The 20,951-nt window shown below is 36.4% G+C and overlaps 3 long non-coding RNA genes across 3 annotated transcripts in view; all 3 read left to right on the forward strand.

Moving 5' to 3' along the window:
- LOC311441267 overlaps positions 1-4,879 on the forward strand; it is a 58,596-nt gene extending 53,717 nt beyond the window's left edge. The window contains exon 7 of the long non-coding RNA XR_014695864.1: positions 4,725-4,879. This is a non-coding gene — a long non-coding RNA (uncharacterized lncRNA). The remainder of the gene's footprint in view (positions 1-4,724) is intronic.
- Positions 4,880-7,302: 2,423 nt separating this feature from the next.
- On the forward strand, positions 7,303-10,059 carry LOC311441269. Its single transcript, XR_014695867.1, has 3 exons — positions 7,303-9,029; positions 9,763-9,867; positions 9,965-10,059. It is a non-coding gene; the product is annotated as an uncharacterized lncRNA (long non-coding RNA).
- Positions 10,060-14,592: 4,533 nt separating this feature from the next.
- LOC311441268 lies at positions 14,593-20,304 on the forward strand. The gene is made up of 4 exons (XR_014695866.1): positions 14,593-14,670; positions 15,332-15,599; positions 16,378-16,446; positions 19,913-20,304. It is a non-coding gene; the product is annotated as an uncharacterized lncRNA (long non-coding RNA).
- The last annotated feature ends 647 nt before the right edge of the window (positions 20,305-20,951 follow it).

The raw sequence follows: 20,951 nt of genomic DNA on the forward strand, positions 1-20,951 counted from the left end.
CTACAAGTGATGCTCCTAAATGGACATCCAGTTTTACAGCCCCTTACAGAAGTGAAATGTATGTCATTATGGATTTACAGGCCTCTTTCCTTCATTTTGTCTGTGGTTACATATTGCCTAGCAATGCATCTTGTAGGTGTTACTGTAATATAAAAATGAATATTGAATGACTAGGAGAATAATGGTAGTACGAATTAAGGACTTTACCTTGTGACTTACATCACAGTTTAATTGTTGTTTTCCTGTGTAAATGCTACTACTGGGAAGGCAGTTTTAGGAAAGCTCAGAAAAATCCTTCCTATTCATTTTAACTCTATATGAATCTCTGGCTATGAAAGCAATAAGGAAATTTATTTTATTCTAGTCATAAACTAATATTGATATGTATACTTACATATTTTTAAAAATCCAAAAGAAAAATATGAAAGTTACTGTTACTTGGAAGGCATTTAGCCTCAGAGGTGAGGAAAGCTAAGACTATAAACTAGAATTGATGTCCTTGCTCTAAGCAAGCTGGTGTTTCTTCTCTGGGATCAGCTGTGGGACGAGGTGTGTGCCTCATGAGGGAAGCTATAAAAGTGGGTTATGGGACACAGGTCAAGACATTTTGTGGAGCTGATCACGCAGATGCCATGAGAGGAAGCTGGGGTAAGGTGGCTTCCCTAAGATGAGGGTAAGGAAGCAGATGCTGTGAAGAGTTGAAGCTCAGTGCTGGTGGGGCTCTATCCAATCTGAGAGGTTGTCAGGGAGGGTTAAAGGAGAGGGTGTTACATTGAAACACAGCAAAGGCACAAATTCTTCTTACATCTTTGAAAAATTACTAAGGAGTGAAAATAAAACGTGTTAATCTTTGCTCTTCTTCAAAGCCTCTGTTTCATGTATGTCATATCTATTAGAAAGCCTGCTTTAAACTTCTATTTTCTTTCTTTATAGGAGTTATTTGTAATCTGGATGGCTAACCTGATCCCTCTACTATAGTTTACCACACCATTAATTATCAGGGAAACAAAACCGGGAAGTGAGAATTAAGTTTTTAATAATAATGAGCTTGACCTCATGAGTTGAGTATGTTAGATAAATTCAGCTGTAGTACCTGACTGAGTGAAAAGCGGGCAGAGTTAGAAGGAGGTATAGCTTATTTGAATTTAATGAGGATGTGATACAACTCTTGAAAACCTACTGGGTTGTATAACCTAAATTAGTAGAAAGCTAACTCATCTTCTGGAAACAGGCTAAATGCAAGTAGCAGGCAGTGTTAGACCCTGCTGTGCTGGGAGATGTCCTGTAAGGCATTTCAGGCTTGGGTTTAAGCTTGTGAATTTCATGACTAGTCTGGGAGTGGGAGTAAATGTCAGATTGTTGAATTTCTAGTCTGATATTAAACTAGACAACTCCTGCCCCAAAACAGGGACTTAATGTAAGAGAGCCAGGGAGATCAGGCATATAGGAAGAGCACACAAAATGAGACCCTTCTGATATAAACAATTTACAACACACTCTGAATGGCTGGTAGAAACCTGAGGTGCAGTAGTGCTCGCAGTGTGCTCAGAAATCTAATTGGAACTGCAAAATGATTTAGAAAATGATCCCAATACAACCCCCAAAGCCCTTGTTTATGAAGCACATCTGAGGGGGTGGGGGGGAAAGGGGGGAGCACTTTCCCCCTAGAGCAGCAGCCTCAGCTGCATCTTGATATAGTGGCATTTTGTAAGCATAACAAGATAAACCATGAGCCTTTTGAGGGTGTCCAGAGAAGGCAGAATTCAGAGGCTTGAGGGAGCTTGAGTATTCTCTTAGGAAAGACAGAAGGAGATAAGTTGCTTCCTTTGCTTCTCTTTATATTATTAGAAGGCCATAGTGGGAGTCTAGATTCCTGGTACTCACCGTGTGCAACCATTACCTGACTATGTACCACCTCTCCCTGCTTACTGAAAGGAGGAAAGTCACCTTTGTTGTTTTTTAAACTGTGTTATTTCCAATTGATCATGTAATCATGTATAGGAAATGTCTGAAGGTTTAAAAAGAAGAGATTCTATGGGTCTCTAACTGCACTCATTTTTTCCAAGTATTGAAATCAAGTGTTATTTTCCTTATTGAGAAGGCACCTTGACTATTGAGAATGACAGCTTGAGAAAAAGCTCATAAAATACACTTGGAAAGTTGCTTGCTGATTCATGTGACAACTGGTGTTTGAAATAGAGCTAATTAATATTCTCATTATGATAATCACCTTCAACATTTCCCTTTATTTTTCCAGTCTCTCTCTTTAGCTATCTGTCTCTGAGATAAGAAAATTATTATCAGTGTATCAGCCCAGATACATTTCAGGCAAAGAATAGCAAGAATTAATTCTGGTCTGTCTGAGGAGAGTACAATTAGGAAGCCTTCATGATGAGACTAAATCTCCAGATGATTCAATCAGATATCCTCAATTCAGACTACTATGAAAATTTAGTACTCTGTTCACTTTCCAAAATGCACTTAGAGATAAACTCCACTACGGAGGGAAAAGTATTCTACCTGTAAATAATCTGAAACAAAGCAGTTATTTTGTAATCATGGAAACTTGTTTGCAAAGTTGAAGCTAAAATATATGGGTCTTTGAATATATGGATTTTTTTTTTTTTTTTTTGCCTTTGCATAAATATTAATTGTATTGGTTCAGTGCAATATTTCCAAAAGATACAAGATTAAGACATCAAAAGTTTTGACCCCTCATTTTTCACATTTTCTCTTCTACTTGGAACTATGATCAAGAATAATTGTAATAGATGGTAATGTCTGAATTAGTTTCACAGGAAACTGATTTGGGTAGCATTATCCGAGCTTTGACAAATATGGTTTGCCATGAATTTTGTAAAGAATTCAGGGGGGAGGGGGAGAGAAAAGCTTCAGATTTGATTGATGTTCTCTACAAAAAAAAAGATGAGTTTCTCTGACTTTCACCTTGTCTTTGATTGTCCAGAGCTGTGAGTAACTTTTTGTTCCTGATCCCCTGGAGATCACGACTGTAACTAATGAATACAACCATTAAAAGATTCCACTGCCCAGAATTCTTGGAAATGAAGAAAGAATAAAAAATAACCTGACTTCTAAATCATGCCAGATAACATGAGAGTGATTTAAAAAGAGCTATTCATATCTTTGAAAACTCTTCCTTCTGAGCCACTTTGGAAAAATGGTCAACAAGCAATTCCACCCAGGTGTCTTGGACTGGTCCCTTTTAGCACAAGGTCTTGAATTCTGGAGCAGTTTGTAGTAGATAACTCTAAAAGTGGTTGTTTAGTAGACTTGAAAATATACTGGAAGCAACAGAAGGACAGTGAAGTCATATGAGAAGTGTTTGTACATTGCATAGTTTTGCTGGAACTTAATCCTCTGTACTGAAGATGGAGTACATCAGTAAGATTAGTCAGATGAGGGCTTGCTGGTATAAAATACAAACAGACCTATCTGGAAATCTGCTGAAGTAAGCCACAAGCCTGATATCTGTTAAAAGAAAAACAAAACTCCCACACACTTGACTTAATAGACTCCACTGAGAACTCATTGCTGTGCCATCACCTTTGTTTTCTGCAAATGTCATCCAACACTGTGTTTCACGTTTGCATTTTGTGCTTTGTTTACTAGTGTTTAGTTTGGAGTTTCAGATTCAGACAACCCCCAAAACACAGCATAAAACATGCATGAGGCAAAGGAGCTCTATGAGGTTTCCTCAGCTGTTTTCTCTAAGAAACTGAAATATTTTTCTGCTTTCAAACAACAAACCAGCAAACGCTTGCTAGTTTCTGGTAAAATTGTCAGCTCCCAAACCAGTAGGAAACAGAAATCCGCAGAGCAAAAAGTTTTGCCGTAACTTTCATGTATGCTGCCCATGCTTTGTCTAGAGGCAAAAATTCAGATGCCAAAGTTTTTCTGTTACAAGCCTGTCAGTCTATTTTCACCTTCAAGATTATCTCATTTCAATTAATCTATTTAGATGTTACAATCTTCAACTTCATGCAAGAATGAAAAATGTTTTAAGGCATACATAAACTTTTCTGCAACTGATCAGTTATAGGAAAAAAATGTGGAAAGGTATATTCACATAACCCTAGTGTAGAATTTGTCTGTGATCTAATATGCCCATAAAATTTACTTTCATCCCCTATTCTGAAGTCCTAGTGTTGGGATTCTTTTAGCTGAATGAGTTAGGTCTTACATTATGTAAACAAGAATCCTTAAATAATTTGAAATAGAGACTTTTTGAGGATTTTAGATTTCATGGTAAAGAATTATTCTATCATTTCATAAAACTGGTTATTGATTTGTAGTTCAAAGAAGAAAATATTTGAGCTAGGTACATAGTAAGGGGAGTGGAAGATTTATAATGGCACATCCCTTTCATTAAAAAGAAACAGAACAAATGAAGATCATGAAATATTTACTTAAAATGAATTGAAGAATTTTGTTGTTACCTTTTGTTGCCTGTTAAATTCTGCACTAATTTTAGCATTAATCTAGTACTAATTTTGATAATTAACATTTGTACTTTTAGAAATGTAATAATTTATGTCTTTGCACAGTATTTTATAAAGGCATTAACTCTACAATTTGCAGGAAAAAGACAGGGTGAGTGGCTGGACAAAATCACACAGCCAGCTAAGTCCAAATGCAAATTTCACTTATCTGCAGGTGAAAGCTGTATAATACAAATGTATCATCCAAAGTATGTTTCCCTGCAGGAAGATGACCCAAGGATGACATCATTAAGGATCTCACTAACCAGCCAGGTTTGCTCCTGCTGCTGAGGCAGCTCCTGGCTGGACTAACTGCCCATCTAGAGCTGCTTTGCTATTGCTGCTTTTGCAGGGGTGGGAAATCTGCTGAGAAGCTTGGTGGTGGGTAAGTAATGAATGGACAATAGAAGCGCTACTTGTACGATGGGCCTACTTCAGAGTGAATAACGTTACTAGCTTCAGTAGAAGAGAAAGAATAGATGAAGAAATCTAGGTTGATTCAAAACAGAATAATGAAGTTGCTAAAGGACAAATTTGTCAGAGATATTTCTGTACAATTGAATCATTTTCTTGTACTCCAAGTGCAACTTTCATTCATTAAATGCACTGACAGCACCATAGTCTAAGTTATATATGTCCTTAAGAAGTCTTTTTTTTTTCTTTTGAAACTGTGGATTATTTATCTGCTGTTTGTTAATTTTTTGAAGTTATAACCTGTCTGTGTTGATGGGAATTGGTCTAATTCTTAAAAGTTTTTTTGATTGTTATGCCTATTTTTAATTAAATATTCTCAAAGGAATTTTAGACCTAAATCTTCTGGGCCTATATCAGGGAAAACACGTCACACCATATACTATTTCCTTCTCTTTCTTCCCATGTGCATGCTTTGCCCCTGAGGGTAACTTGAATATGCTTTTATCTAGTTTTATCAGGCTGTTCTACAGCTGAGCACTCTGCAATATTGGATTCTAGATAAAATTATCTTTAAGCAAGTCAAGTACTTGGCAACAGCACTCTTTTCTAATATCTTTAGAAGCTGGTAGTAGTTTGGGACATGAATGGGTGAATATTATGAGACTTAGAGTAATTGCAAGGAAAAATTAAAAAAAAAAAAAAAAAAAAAAAAAAAAAGATATATGTACTTTCTTTGTGGGTTGGCTTTTCCCCAGGTATTTGTATGATCAAGTAGTATTCCTCTGCCCCCCCCATCACCCCCAGCACACACAAATTTAAGCTCATAATAACAGGCAAAAATATATTTTATTAGCACCTAATTGACCACAGCAATAGGGTAGATCTTAAAATCCCTAGCCAGAAACCTGGTGTCTTCAATTAAAACAGGTGGAAACAAAAAACAGCTTCATTCTTTGTATCTCAGCACCTGCTCATATGACCATGAGAAAATAATAAATAAATTCAAATTTTGCAAACAGCCAATAAATCATATCCTAGCTAGATGGGAACTATGAGCCAGAAAGAAAAAGCTTGAACATTTTCTGTAATTCCGTAACCCACTTATTTTCCAACTCTCCCAGAGTGTTTCAAAGCCTTTGAGAACATGAATAACTCTTCCTGTTTTAGAGAATCATATTCATCCAGTCGAGAAAGGGAAATTTCCTGAATGTGATTATGTGGTTAGCCACAGCTGACCAATGAAAATCACATGCAGGTTTGGAGTAATGAACACTGATGTTCAATAAGCAAAACACATTGGAGGGAGCAAGTATTACATTAGCCCAAATATCAAATTTAAACAACTGAAGATGTGATCATGAATATTTCATGAACTGAAGATGAAACTAAGTTTGACAAACTATTAGTTTTCCATTTCTGATAATAAGCATTTTCATTTCATGTTTCATGCGATTTTATCCCTGAACTTTAATAATAAATTGTGTATTAAGAAATATTGGAGAATTAATTCATTCATAATGTATGAAGAAGGGGAAAAATGACTTGCCTTTGAGTTTGGAAAATAATTTATTTCTTTTAGTAGATAATTCCTTAAAATCACCTATCCATGTCACTGTATCTGTGTGGAAATGAAATCTGTTACACTGCTGTAAATACAATATGTTGTTAGTGGAAAAAAACATCTGAGACTTCATTACTTTTTTAAAAATGCACGATTCAAGTATAGTCTTCTACACCGCTTTATGGAACAGAGCTAAGATCTCTTTGTTCCTACTTACTGTAAAGTTCATTAAAATGTCAAACATATATTAAGCATTGTTGCCCTTTTTGACCTTAACAATTTACTAATATTTGAACTATTGGCAAGATTGATCTCTGCTGAAAAACTGTTTGCTGAGAAATTGATTGCATGCTAATGATGTAACAGTGCTTATGGTATAAAATTTTCAGAAATTCTTGTTCCCTGAGCTTTTGTGGGAGTCAGAATACTCCAAATCTGATTAGCCATATCTCATGGTGCTCAGGGTATCCTGTCACTACAGATTCGTGAGATTGTATTGTAATTCCATCATCATTCTTTCCTTACTTTCCATAACTTCTTGCTGAAGTCCTAGCCCCTGAGAAGGGAAATCCTTCTAATGCCCACAGTGTTATCCATAAGACACAGCTCTCTGTGGTGAATCCAAAAGTGTGCCCATCCCACTTGCAGTCTGTGATGCCACCAAATCCAAGACCCACAAGACAGCAAATGCCACTCTTCCTGCTTACATATGAGAAATTTAATGCTTTCCTGACTGTTTTTGTTCTGTGTACTTTGACTGCATGCTTTTCTCTTTAAATTCCAAGCTAAGTTTCTTCCTGTTTCTCTTCTTGTGCAGGCAATCTTTACTTCTTTCCTTCATCAAAAATGGAAAGGCAGTACCAGCTCCACCTGGCTATCAGCTACCTGGGAGATACAACTGGGCTACAAGATGTGTGCTTTCAATGGCAGACTTGTTTGCACCATCACAGAAAAAAACTTATAAAAATTATTTATATAAAGAGAAATACCTTTTATGGTGCTGCTTAAGAGTGTCTTAAAACAAAAGCTATACACTTGAGGGCAATGAAATAGTTGTTTTCATCTCAATTTTACTTTACGCTGTTCTTTGATCTAACATGAAAATCATTACAACTTATGAGATAAGGCAGCAGACAAGACCTTGGGGGATTCTTAGTTATGTAACTCTACATCCAATTCATTATCTTGTGACTCTCTTCCTCAAATAGCTTTCTGAGAGATCAAGTTAGTCAAAGCTACCATGGGTTTTTAGCTTTGCTAAAATCTACGGTATTACATGCTCAGTGAATTTCCACAGCTTTTGTTTGAGTCAGTGACAGCACCTGTCATTTGCCTTTTTATGTCTTGAAAGCTGCTGGTGGCAGCATAATCAAAGATGCTGAGTAAAAATATATATCCCAGAGCAGTGGCCTATAAAAGGCTCCATATATTTTAGCATAGACTGCATGTGTCATAACATGTAGTTTTTTTCACGTATGTATCAACGCTTTATTGCATAATCAGGTATCTAGTCAAGTTAGTAATAGAGAAGTGCTGCTAAGGTAGAAAATGAAACTAAAACTATCATTTTTTACTTGGAAAGGGGGAGGAAATGTTTGCTTAGCCATTGAATATTATAGCTTAGGAAAAAAAAAAAAAAGGTCACCTTCACTTACGAGATGTTAGTAGCAAAATGATAATGTTCCAGGGCTTATTACTTACTGCTCACTTCACAATGGTTATAAAAGTGCCAAGATTAAGGAATCAGTGTTTCAACTACAGCAGAACATCCCAGCTCTCCTGTCTAACGTTTGAATCCAAGAAAACAATTTTTACCTCTTCTACCTTCTGCCCCACAAAGAAACATAAGTATCAATATTTCTGATTTTTGAAGAAAAAGGCTTGAAATTTCATTTCTAAACTTTTGCTTTCATACATAGTTTGTGTAAAGAAACAGAATAAAGACATCTTCAGAAGATAGGCTTCTGTCTTGTTCACTCTGCCTTCAGCTGTGGCAAAAAGATCATAGAATCAAAATATGATTCAATGACCCATAAGGAACATTGAGTGAAGTACTCATAGTATGTTTCCTGCAGAAGATGGCATAGGATGGTCCTCTCCAGCTCTTCTGTCCTAACAGGAGGAAACAAAGGAGAGAAAAGTTGTGCTCTATGCCCACCATCAATGGGGAAGGGGCTCTCCTTTAGAGGGTAGAGCTATTAATACAACTATTTTCCTTCTCTCCTACCTCTGGACATCTCTATATGGTTGATTACAAAGGGAAACGTTATTGGACTGAATGATGATAGAGGAAAACTGACGATATTTTTTTCCTCGTCCTTAGTAATGAAACACACAGCTAACTACTATGAAGCCTAAGGGATGGTTTAAAAACAGAAATAATAACACTATCTTCAAGGTTATAATCTTTCTAGATCTACAAGCACTATACTTTGTGGATGAAATGCAGCTGAGGAGGGTCTGCAAACTGGTGTGCAAAAAGTGTTTCTGCTGTGTACAGAGAGCACCTTCTACATCTGTGGGGAAGCACTGGAGAAAGACCAGAAAATGTTAAGGTATGGGGCTAGGCCTTACCTGCTGTTCAGAGACAGGTAGCTACCTTTGGAACCAAACTTACGTCTTTGGAGAAGTATTCAGTGAATCAGTGGACATGGCTGAAGCCGATGATTTTCCACACTGAGTGGTCATGAGCAGAAAATGATGTATTTTAGAGTCAAAAAAGCATATTATTTTTCTGTAGTAATACTGTAAAGCACCTGTCCTACATAGACAATATCATGAAATACTTTAGTCTTCTCTTTTCTGAATGCAATATACTTTTAAGGAATGAATCTTTGATAAAGTAATAGCCTAGTGTACTGCAGGCAAGAACATGCAGTTTTCTGTACATTAACTGTGAACAGCAGCCACTATTCATTAAATATGTCATATACTCTGAGGCTATGAATGTTTGTTTTTTTTCAGCACCAGTTGTCATTAGGTCTTTGGACAGGAATATTCTTCAGATTTCTGTAAACAAAGTAGATTTTGTGATCAGATTTTGCTAGCAGATTTATTCCTTCCATTCGAACAATTATTTTTGTTTGCCTAAATGAAATGTTGAGAGGTGCACATGCTATAAACCACCCCAGAACTCAGTGGGAATTGTTTCCTGTTCTGTGACTTCTAATTCACCCAATCAAATTCCATAATAAGGATGTGATTTTTGTGTCATCATTCAAGACTCTGTATTATGGGGTACTTTTTAATTACATGCTATAAGATTTTTTTTCTTTGTATGTTTTCAAGAACTCAACTACATCAGAAGATGTGAACAGAGTGATAGCTCTGATCCTCAGGACATCAGAAGAAAAAGCTGCTACCTCCAAGCAACAATACCTTCATATGCTTTAAGTCAGTAAACTACTACATGTTTGAAACCCAATCTGGATTGCCACCCACTGAGTTTCTGTATATTTTATTTACGTGTTTATTTGCTTGGTTATTTCAGGGACAGGGAAAAAAGTAGCAGTATGCAGGGAATTACTGCCCTCTGCCATTTGGGATACATAGTAATTCTGGGATGCAACCGGTCATCTTAAAGGTATATATAAAAGTATTTTTCAATGTATTGCATGCATTTTAATCTGTGGGAGTACAGGTAACTGTTCACAGGAGATTCATAATTTGCATTATTTTTTTTCTATAGGTTTTAGAAGGCATAAAAATACCTTTTAAAGGCTTTCCTATCAAAGTCTAGCCTACTGGGAAGAGGAGGAAAAAAGAGGGTGAAATTTCTGCACATCTAAATGACAATCTTGGAAATGTAAGCTTTTGCCACTGTACGCAACAGTTTGTGAATCTTTTGTAACATTCATAAGAGACCATAGAATATTTCTAGGAAAGAAAAGTAGGTTAGACTAAGTTATCCAATATCCACAAAGATGCAAGCACCTGCATTTTTCTAAACTGGCAGGAAATATAAGAATCACTTGACAGAATCAGTTGGAAAATAAGTTAGGTTATAGTAAATCTAAGTAAAAACATGGCAAAGAGGTTTTTTGTTTTGTTTTGATTTTCTAAAAAAAAAGGTTGTCCTTTCTTAACACAGTCAGCAGTATCTTTTATTCATATTTTTTAAAAATATTTTTACTCTATTTCTCTTTATATAGATGGCAATTTGAGTTCAATGCTGTCCCTACATTTCTATTTCCTGAATTTTGGAGGTAGAAACCCTATATGGACAATGGTTAAATACTGCTAAGAATAAAAAATGGTGAAGTTAATATAAAATACTTCTGACAGTTCTACTTGAAAAATGTCAGTCTTTAAATGTATCTATTTACAAGTCTGGAATACTGTTGAACCTGAGGTCCTATTTCAAATATCCAACAAGAACAACTGTTTTTTCTTTTTAAAAGTGAATGATTTCACTGATAGAATTCTAATTGTGCGGGAGCTGTGACAAAAGTTCCCAGCGATGGTAGACAGTAGGGTTCTTTTGCAGAACCTGGGCCATGGGCAGGACCAAGTAGGAGGAGGCATCTGGACTCAGTTACTTCTTGTTGTACATCCTTTATAGCTTCAGGAGTAGATATATTTCCAGTTTGTGTTTATTTTGGAAAATACTTTCATTAGGGATAGGATGTGTTTCCAGTCCCGATGAATGATCTGTATGCATGTGAAGTTGGTTTAGAATACATTGCATTTCTAATGCTGTTGCTGTGTTTCAAATTGAAATGTCACAAATACATTTTGGAGGAAGGTACTTTGCTTTTTTGGCGGGTAGTAGACACCATTACCTGTGCAACCGTTCTTAGGTTCCTCTGTGACTCCATTATACTCATTCAGAGGTGCATGTTTTCCAATGCCTAGTTTTGAGGAGTGATCAGAAACATAAATTTGCTCTGAGATAGTGCTTACATTTCAGAAAAATGAATAATTAAAGACCTGTTCTTAACTCACACTGGGAGTACAATTGTTTGAAGGGAAGAAACTCAGGTTTAAAACACTGACCATATAAATACAAAAAGAGAAGCTACAACAAGCTAGCTGAGCTCCACTGCAAAGGGAAGTTCAGCCTGCACGAAACAGAAGTTGCCAACTGGCCCCAGACTGTCCATGCTGAAGAGCAGTCCTGCAGTTGTGCAAGGCATGAGACAGGTGCAAAGGTACAGATTAGGGACAGTAATGTGCTGCAAAGACATCTATTCTTGCAAGAAGACTTTTCCAAGCATACTTTGGAAGTAGGTTGCAGCTACTTTGCTGCATAGGGAGGTACAAAAAGATAATCATCAAACATTGCTTCTATCACCTGTTACTTCTGTTTCCTTCCTTGGAAGAAGCCATTAAGGATAAAAGTTATCCTGAAAAGTATTTCCTTAGCAGAATATTTCTTTGACTGACCAAGCACTCCCTTAGGTTAAAGGCTCCTTATTTAATCAAGTAATGCTCAAGTGAAAACAAACCCTAAAATAAGTCTTAGTACACTATGATCATCTTGCTGCTTTTTAATTTAGAAATAGCAGTAGCCTAGTTCAACTTCATTTTATTCTTCTCCTGTTATGGTATTGCAGTGCTGGAGATAAATCAGTCTTATGGAAGCATGTGTTGTATATTTCAAGGGATTGTGAACCAAAGGTTAGTCTGAGAGGGAGAAAATAAAATTTCATCCCTGGAACTGCCAGTATGAGGACTATGGCTCAAGGAAAAGAGCACTCAAATTGCTAGGAGACACTGCAAGTCCATGGTAGTAATTTCTTCACAGGCAGAATAAAAAAGGCAAATCTTGCAATGAGAGGCTGCAGTTATTTACACCGTCTGGAGAAGCTTCCACTTTCCCAGGTATCAGCCATCAGCAAGACCATTTTAAATGTGTCACCTTCTACCATATGCTCCCTCAGGAAAATAATTCAAAGTATAATACATTAAAAAAAATAAATAATTGCTTAACTTGGCATTTTGCAAAACATGGCATTTGTGAGAAGCTGGCACAACAATTGTCAAAGTGTCCGTATCAATACAAGGATGTAAAACAAACTCCCTGGCAGCAGCTTGTACAGCTGTGTGTGCCCACTCCCTCCTGGCTCTTCCTACCATATAGTGCTTTTTTGGTCTGAACTGTTTGTGTGATTGGAGGGGGGGTGTGAGATTGGAAATGTCTTATAAAAAAAGAAAAGACCTTTAAAATGCAGCTAATGCTTCTAAAAAATAATTCTTTACAAATTTGGCAGTTGCTTAAAAAAAATAAATCAACAACCTGGCATGTGGAAATGTGGTATGTGGACAGCTAATACTAATTAAAGTATCTCTGCTGTGCTTCATATCAGCCTGTTTTGTTGCAGCTGGGATACCAAGCAGATCTTGGAGGTCATTTTTATTGTGGACAGCCTACCCCAAAACATAAGTGTATGTTGTAAGTAATAGGGAGGTTTGCCTATCAGGGTAGGGATACTTTTTTGAAATAACACTCTTTAGAAAGCTCAGGCCCTAAGTTCTTGTGAATTATGGGTAGTTTTCATAAGAGGGTCTCAGCTAATGAATTGCAAGGATTTTATTCAGCTTAAGAATTTTCCGATTTGCAGAGTTGGGTTCACCTGGGCTTCTAAGGATATCATCACTGTGTTGCAGGTCTTTAAAACAGAATAAATTAAAAGAAACAAATAAAATTACGTGTAGGTTGCTTATGGCTGCAGAAGCAGTTGATATGCATTCCAATGTTAACTATAATGTTTATTTTAATATCATTTACTTGCCTATTTTTGGGTGTATTATACAGCTTGAAAATTCTTAGCAGGCATTTGAAAACTATTATACATTATTACTTCCTTAAAATCATACACTTAAATCAGGTCACCCAGCTGTTTAGCATCTGATAACAAGATTAAAGGGATTGATTGTACTCTGGAAGTCTGCAAATACCTATTAATCTAGGAGACCTTGGAAGTTAATCAAAATGATATTTCTCTACTGAATATGGTATAAACAGTTGAAAATACATTTGTAATTTGCAATGGGTATTTTAGGCTCTAAGATACATTATTCTTGTTGAATATTAATCTTTTTAAGTGCTTACAGTAATTATTATAACTTTGCATAGTAGATAGTTAATTCTCCAAGTTTCTGCAATTTAGTATATTGGAACTGTCCATATTTTCATTAATTCCATCAATCAAACTTAACTCTCTTCCACCTCTAAGAAGTAATTATAATTATTTTTATGACCATATATATGCTAATGAAATAACTATTTCATGACATTTTAATTAATTCTCAAAATGCTTATGGACTCAACACTGACTTTGTCTCAGAAGGACTAGAGCAAAGAAAAAAATCAAATTATTCTTGTGGCTAACGGGAATAATGCAGGAAATATTACCAAATGCAATCAGAGCCATCTTATTTTGGTAATTTCCTTAGCTTCAAATTTTCCTTTGTTTAATTATGAAATTAAATTCAAGGTAGTTTAAATCTACATTTTGCAAAGATTTTTGTACACAGATACTTTAAAATCTTTTTGTTTTCTTTTCTTGTTTGTTTGTTTCTCTCAACTTTGTCAGTAGGCTGGCTCCCATTCCCTGTCTTCACTGTTAGAGGAAGCTATGAAAATGGCAAGACACTTTTATGTAGATAAAGACAACACATTTTCTGCATAAAAATTGCAATTTGCAAAGGTATCCTAAGCTACTTTGATGCCCAGAGTAGAAACTGCCCATCGAATGTTAGAGAACACTGCAAGTCAATAAAGCAAAATGTGTTGAAAAATTAATTGGATATTCTTGAAAATAAAATGGGTGGGAGGAAAAGTTCCAAATTTTTTATTCAGTTTGAAAATTTTGCCTTGTTTCATTCCTGAAAATTCCAGCTATAAGCATACGCTAGAATAAGTGTTTGATATTTTAGGATCTTCACTGACCATCTGGTATTATGGGAGTCATTACAGCGTTGTCATATGAGGTGATTTACTGAGGAATGGGGCTTTTGGAGAACTGCAGAGGGATGTTAGTGGAGAAAAAATATGCTTGAGGTCTGTGGCCAGCAGAAAAGCCTGCACAAACTTCGTCTGCAGGTGGCGCTTTCCACCATTTTGTAAATGACCCTCCCAAGTGGGCTGACTCTGAACCACTCGGGTTGGTCTCTAAAACTCCGTATCCCTCGCTTTGATCGCTCTGTGTGATGGCCATGGAGCTGGAGACTTTAGCCAGTCCTTTGCCTTAGGTCAGACTCTAACTCTTCAGATCTTTTGTTTTCATCTAGGCCCGAGCTTCTATCTTCTGCTCTGAATTCCTGCAGTCTCCCTCTGGCTGAGTCTCCCTCAGTGTCTGAGGAGAAATTTCTGTCTTAAACCCAGAGGAACTTCAGAGAGTACAGTGATTTGACAAATATTTACTTTCTAAAGGCAAACAAGGTTGAACATTAAAGATGTGAATTATGTGCCAGTATTGGCACAAACATTTTTGAAGGGAAGAATCTTGCAGAACTAACAATGTCATTTCTTTTTCTACTCATCATTATCAGTTCTTTTGTCAGCGTGTGTTGTGTTCATTGGCCCTCTCCTGTCAAAAACAGTATTAAGGGCAAATGCACTGAGTTCAGCTATTTCTGGAGCACTGCATTTCTTGTTCTCATGCACAACAAACCTAAAAAATATCTCACATTTCTATCATCTGGAGGAGACATAGATACAAATACATGCAGAGCTTTGCAGATGCTTATTCCTCTGGGGGTCAGATTCTGGCTTTGCAGTGGTGGCACTTGTGGCAGACTTCTTTGGGGTCATGGACATTGTGACTAGGCTGGGTCCCAACTGTACAAGCCTCATTCCTTCCCATGAAAATGTCTGCATAGTGAAGCATCTTTATTTCATTCTCTCTTTCAGCATGAATGACCCCTTCTGCAATTGCTTCGACAGAAATAAAATCTTGCTGTTGCAGTTGCCTCAGAGCCAGTGACTGCTAGGCCGAAGGAAATATAATAGCTGCTTTATAGGGTGAAATCTTTATATCTTCAGCAGACTCAGATATGATGTGTTTGTTTGCTTTCCTCATCTGTGTAATATGAGGCTTACATGAGCTATTTTTGGTCTCACCTCAATATCAAGAGTTTGCCTTGTTTTCATCTGAGGATGACAGGCAGAAGTGCTACAGGTTGGAGCATATCTTGGTTACGTATGTCTTTTCCTTCTCTTCTGCTTAAATTCATTTCTACTTTCCCCCTCCTTGCCTCATATAGTTTAACTGAAAGCAGTCTTCGAGCCTTTTCTATACACAGCTTTCAACGAAAGGATATCATCATCTCTTTGGAAATGCTGTTCGCTTGTCTAATGAGTGAAATGAGTTTCATAGTACTGGATCCCGATCATGCTTTTTTTTTTTTTTTTTTTTTTTTGCCAGTAATTAGTTCTAATCTAATGAAATTCCTGCAGGATAGTTATATTAGAAGAAGACCTGAAGTCTGTGCCCAAATACATACCATTACACCACATCATAGCTCCTTCTCTGAAGTATTCAGCATATGATACTTTAGCCAAATTCCACTAAAAGTAAAAAGAAAAAAAATATATTATCAGTGGAATTTTATGGCTTCTATACATCAGAACTTATGATTTTGAATTTAGCCACTTTAAGGTATTATGGCAATCATATTATATACACATATATATATTTTAATGTACTCCCTAAGTTTTCTTTAATTATTTCCAGAAGTCATTGAGAAAGTCAGTTGGATAACATCTGATTTTGAAATAGATATGTTAAAGATAGAGCAGTGGATGCATTTTTTATATTGTTTGTGTTTGTTTTGTTTTGTTTTGTTTTGTTTTGTTTTCTTTTTGTTTTTAGGTACGGGGCTTTGGAAGGCATAGTAGACTTTTACATTAGACTATAGAAGAATGTCCAATGCCGCTGTATGCCAATTTCACCACAGGACCTGGATGAAGATAACTTGTACAGAATTAACCAAGGCTCTATTGATAACTATTGAATATTCAAGCTTGTAAGATTTTTATTTTTTTTTCTGGTTAATTTTCTATGAGTGTATCAGTAATACTGAAGGTTTTGTGTTCTGCAGTTGGAGGAATGTGACTCCTCCAACTTAAAAAAGGAAAAAAAGAGGAAAAAGGGAAAAAAAGGAAAAGAGGAAAGTTAATGGGGTAAATGCTCAATAATTTGGTCAAGATTCATTTTATATGGATAGGCTTTCTTTGCTAAAGTATACTGAATGTGTTTGTAAGGACAGGGGGAGGAACAGTGCTCACTTCATGTACTATTTGATTGGTAATTGCAGAGAGTGATTTGAAGTATTCCTTAAGCTCACTTGCAAGCTCAACTGTTTGAACACAAATGTTATTGTCAGTGCCAGTAGCGCAGAAGCAAGTCTCTCACTCCCTTGTAGTGCAGACAACGCTAAAGCATGCCAGCCTGTGGTTAAGTAGGCTAAAAATATAACTATTCTGTCCGTCTGCAGCTCTTTAAGTCTATACCCCAGCTGCATTCAGACTACCTGAGAGCACTTTCAAAGAGCCTCAAGCACATCCACATCATGGGACTTCCCCACAGTGCTTGAGGTTTGCAGTCCCCTGAACAAGAACTGAAAACCACTCCTGATGTCCCGGACACCAGCTCTCCCCTAGTGCCTCTGCTTTCCTTTCCTGCAGAGGCTGTGAACACAGAACAAATGTCCTTAGATGCTGATGACTTAAAGCCATCTTAAAGTCATCCAAAACACCAGCTGAGGGGGACTGGAAGTCTTTTATGGTACATGGAACATCCAGGAATTTTCCTTGGTGGCACCACAAAGAGAAGCAGTGTAAGCAGGGTGGAGTTTAGCCATGGTAACCCTAACCAAACTGTCTTCAATAGTAACATCAATGATTTTATTCTGTTTTATACAGTGTCTGTTTTCTATTTTCTACTACTAAAATTCTGCTTTTTTTTTGTTGTTGTTGTTTTGTTTTATTTTTCACAGAAAAATAATATTGAGGAATCCCGGTAAGGATAAACACCTTTTTTATTTTTTTTTTATTTATTTTTTTTTTCTGTAGTTCCCAATAGTTGCTTCTCTTATTAAAAAGAATTGAGAAAAAGGTATTGTTAAATTTTGATTTGATTGATACATGAATTTTTGATGATGGAAGTAGAGAATAAAATCAACATCTTTTCAGGTAAACATTTTGCATGGGACTATCTTTCTTAACATAGTTTATATTTAAGCAGGAGACAGTATTCCTGTGTTTTGATCCAGAGTCATGTCAAAGCTGCTGTGCTATGAGCCCCCACTTAGGTCACTTAGGTCAACTCCTATATAATTATAGAAAGCTGGAAATGCTGGTGGAAAAGAAGAGTTTGGAGAAGTAGGCTTTGCTGTATCTTCACTGCCAGAGCTAGAAGGAAAATCAAGCCATGACTATTGCATCTCCTAAACTAATGTTTTGTCTTTCTTCATTTCCTACCACTCCCCGCCCCCCCCCCCCCCCCCCGAGACGGTGACAGGGTGACTATGGCAATGCAGACTGGATGTTGGGACCATGGCAAATTTAAGACCAATGGCCTCAAAAAACAAACATTTTGTATACTGATTTAAAATATGTTGCATTCAAAACTCATTACTTTCTTGAAAAATGTCTCATCTTAAAAATGTAAATGAATGTTTTAATGGAAGGAAATGTTACTTCTAATGTACCGTATGAAATCCTGCTTCCTGAAAATGAAGCTGCATATTGATGTGATCGAGACTTTGAAAACAAAAAAAAAACAAAAAAAGTAATATACAGACAGATGATATTTAATTGATTTGAATAGAAGGTAAGTTTACATCTTGTAAAATTATGTAAATTTCTGTCTAAATTCCATACTACTGTGTAGTATACAAAGAAGCATATGAAAATCTACTAGAAAGTGCAAAGATTAAGCATGTACAATAAATAATATCAATGTGATAGAGTAACTGATGCTGAAACTGCAGGAATATGTGCACAGTATTATAATTAAATTTCTGAGATTTGCAATGCAGGTGGTAAATGCTGTCATTGGACTCAGCATGCTACAGAAAGCTGCTAAAATTCATAGACACAACTGTTTATAATTAGAAAACACTATCCTTCTAAATCTAATCACATGTTCAAAAATTTGGGCAGTAACTGTAGAAATAAAGTAGTATTTCTCAGTCATAGTTTGATTTCTCAGACTGTTAAATGGTAAAACTGAAGTGTTGCTCTACAAGGTGTCTCAGAGCTTGATTTCCTTTAAGCCAGCCCTCACTGTACTGTGTTATATTAGAAGTGTGAATTTAAATTTCAGTTCAGAATTGAATGTTCTAGTGGAAACACTATTAGGTATACGTGTCTTTGTGTCAGTTCACACTTTTCCAACTACCTCATCCCATGGTTTTAAAACTGCAATCCAATGCAAGAAATTAAGTCAAATTAATAATTGTTTCCAGAACTGAATTCTAGGCTAGAATGAGGTTACTTTTGATTTTGTTCCTATGACCTGATCCTGCAATCCCAATGCAAGAAGAAACATTTATGTTTGAACTTGTGCCAAACCTCACTACTAAAATTCTTTTCTTTCTGCTTGCCTCCTCATTTCCTCTGTAACATTAAGGAAAAATTAAAATATTTTTACCTTGCCAACATGTTGTTTTCCTCTTTTTCATAATGCAAAAAAAAAACAAAACAAAACAACAACAACAACAAAAAAACAAACAAACAAAAACAAACAAACAAAAAAAAAAAAACAAAAACACAAACAAACAATGTTGCTTCAATTCCTTCAAATGGGAAGGATTATTTTTATTTAGAAGGCTTTTTAAATGTATCTTTTCTTGACTACTTATAAATCTTTATCATCATGAAACTCCAATACAATCAAATAAGAACAGTTGAAACGGTTCAAGGGAAAAAATATGGCTCTCCAGCAACCTCAGTAGCTTTAACGATCTGGTAAAAGACCAAACAAACAGATATAATTATCATAAAAAAGCTATTGCATAGCTCATCCCATCTGATTTGTTTATGGGATAAAAATTGAAGTACTTATAACTATCGGAGGTTTTCTCTGCCTTCAGATGCTACCCTTTCCTACTGAGCTCATTGCAGCCATTAAGGCTCTTGCCCTGAGAAGGCCTTGGATAATGAAATCCATACTTCTCTCTTACTAGAGCAAATTGGCTTAGTCCACTGATTTACTGGCTGTGCTGTACTGTCTGATGACACCAGTATTTGAGTATGCATCTGCGTTGCAGGTATCTCGCTGTTCCTCACCATAACATTCAGGTCTCTTAAAGTCTGTGGTGAAGAAGTATTCTGGATTTCGTATGGGAATAAAGTAGTTTCTGGTCCTTTCCCCTATTCAATGTAAACAATACACCTTGGTTGGGAAAAAAAAAAAAAAAAAAAAAAAAAAGAAAAGCAGCTTGTGAGTTTTTAGAGATTTGTAATGTATTTTCTGTTTTCTTTTAGGTCCATCAGTTTCGGAGGATCAGATTAGATCTGAATTTGTTCTTCAGCTGGGCACAGCAACCTGGAGAGATCTCATGCTTACTGAAGGTCACTGATGCTTGAAGATCTCTTCAAACAAGAACAGAGTTATTCATCTGTAGGTCTGCTATTGCCTCTGGATCCAACCCTAGAGAGCAGGGCTAGGTACGGGCAAGGGGTCTTGGCCTGCCCGCCAGCAAGTGGCAGCGGGGGACACTTCTTGTACTTCTGCAGTCTGCTGTTCAAAGTAAGGTTTTGTTTTCATAGCCTGTGCTGCCATGTGTATCACAGTTAAGGCTCTTCCCCTAACCGCGACCTGTAAGCATTTTTGTACTACTGAAAAGTAGCTCTTAAAATATATTCTTGAGTACTAATTGGTGTTTCCACTAAATTTGCCTTTCTCCAGTATGTACATGTTATATAGCAAAGTCAAAGTGTGCTTGTGGGGTAGACTTGACTTATGACTAGATGTTTATTTCTGTTTTAATGATTGTGGTAACTGTTTTGAGGTGATTTTTATTTTTTATTTTTTTATTTATTTTTTACTTTTATTTTTATAAACCTTTGGCAAGCCTTTAAGGCAAAGTACTTTGTACTCAGTCTTTATTTATGTTGCATATATGTTGACTCAGACAGGTGCTTTTATACGGCAGGTTTCTTTCTGGTAGAGCAATTGATCTGGCGCATAAATACATTCTCACATAAAATTCACTAGGAGCAATTGATATGTCATGGAATAATGAACTGAAGGTTGGGAATTTTTCCTTGCTTGTATTTCTCCCTCTAATCCCAGTTTTAACAGTTCTTATTCCCCCACTCCAAAGACTGCACTTCATTTCAATCTGTGTGTGTGCTCAGGCTGGGGTTGAATGACCCTAACAAAGCAAAGAGGGAAGAAAAGCCAGGAAGTGGCAACCCCTGTAAGCCTGAAGGGCCTGGTGTTTTTTACTGCCCCAGGTGGAATCTTGGCATAAATAAAAATCCCATATTGTGTGCACCCTGTCTGCAGCCTTTTTGCAGA

The sequence above is a fragment of the Aythya ferina genome (genome assembly GCF_964211825.1).
Source record: "Aythya ferina genome assembly, chromosome: 9".
Classification (NCBI taxonomy): Eukaryota; Metazoa; Chordata; class Aves; order Anseriformes; family Anatidae; genus Aythya; species Aythya ferina.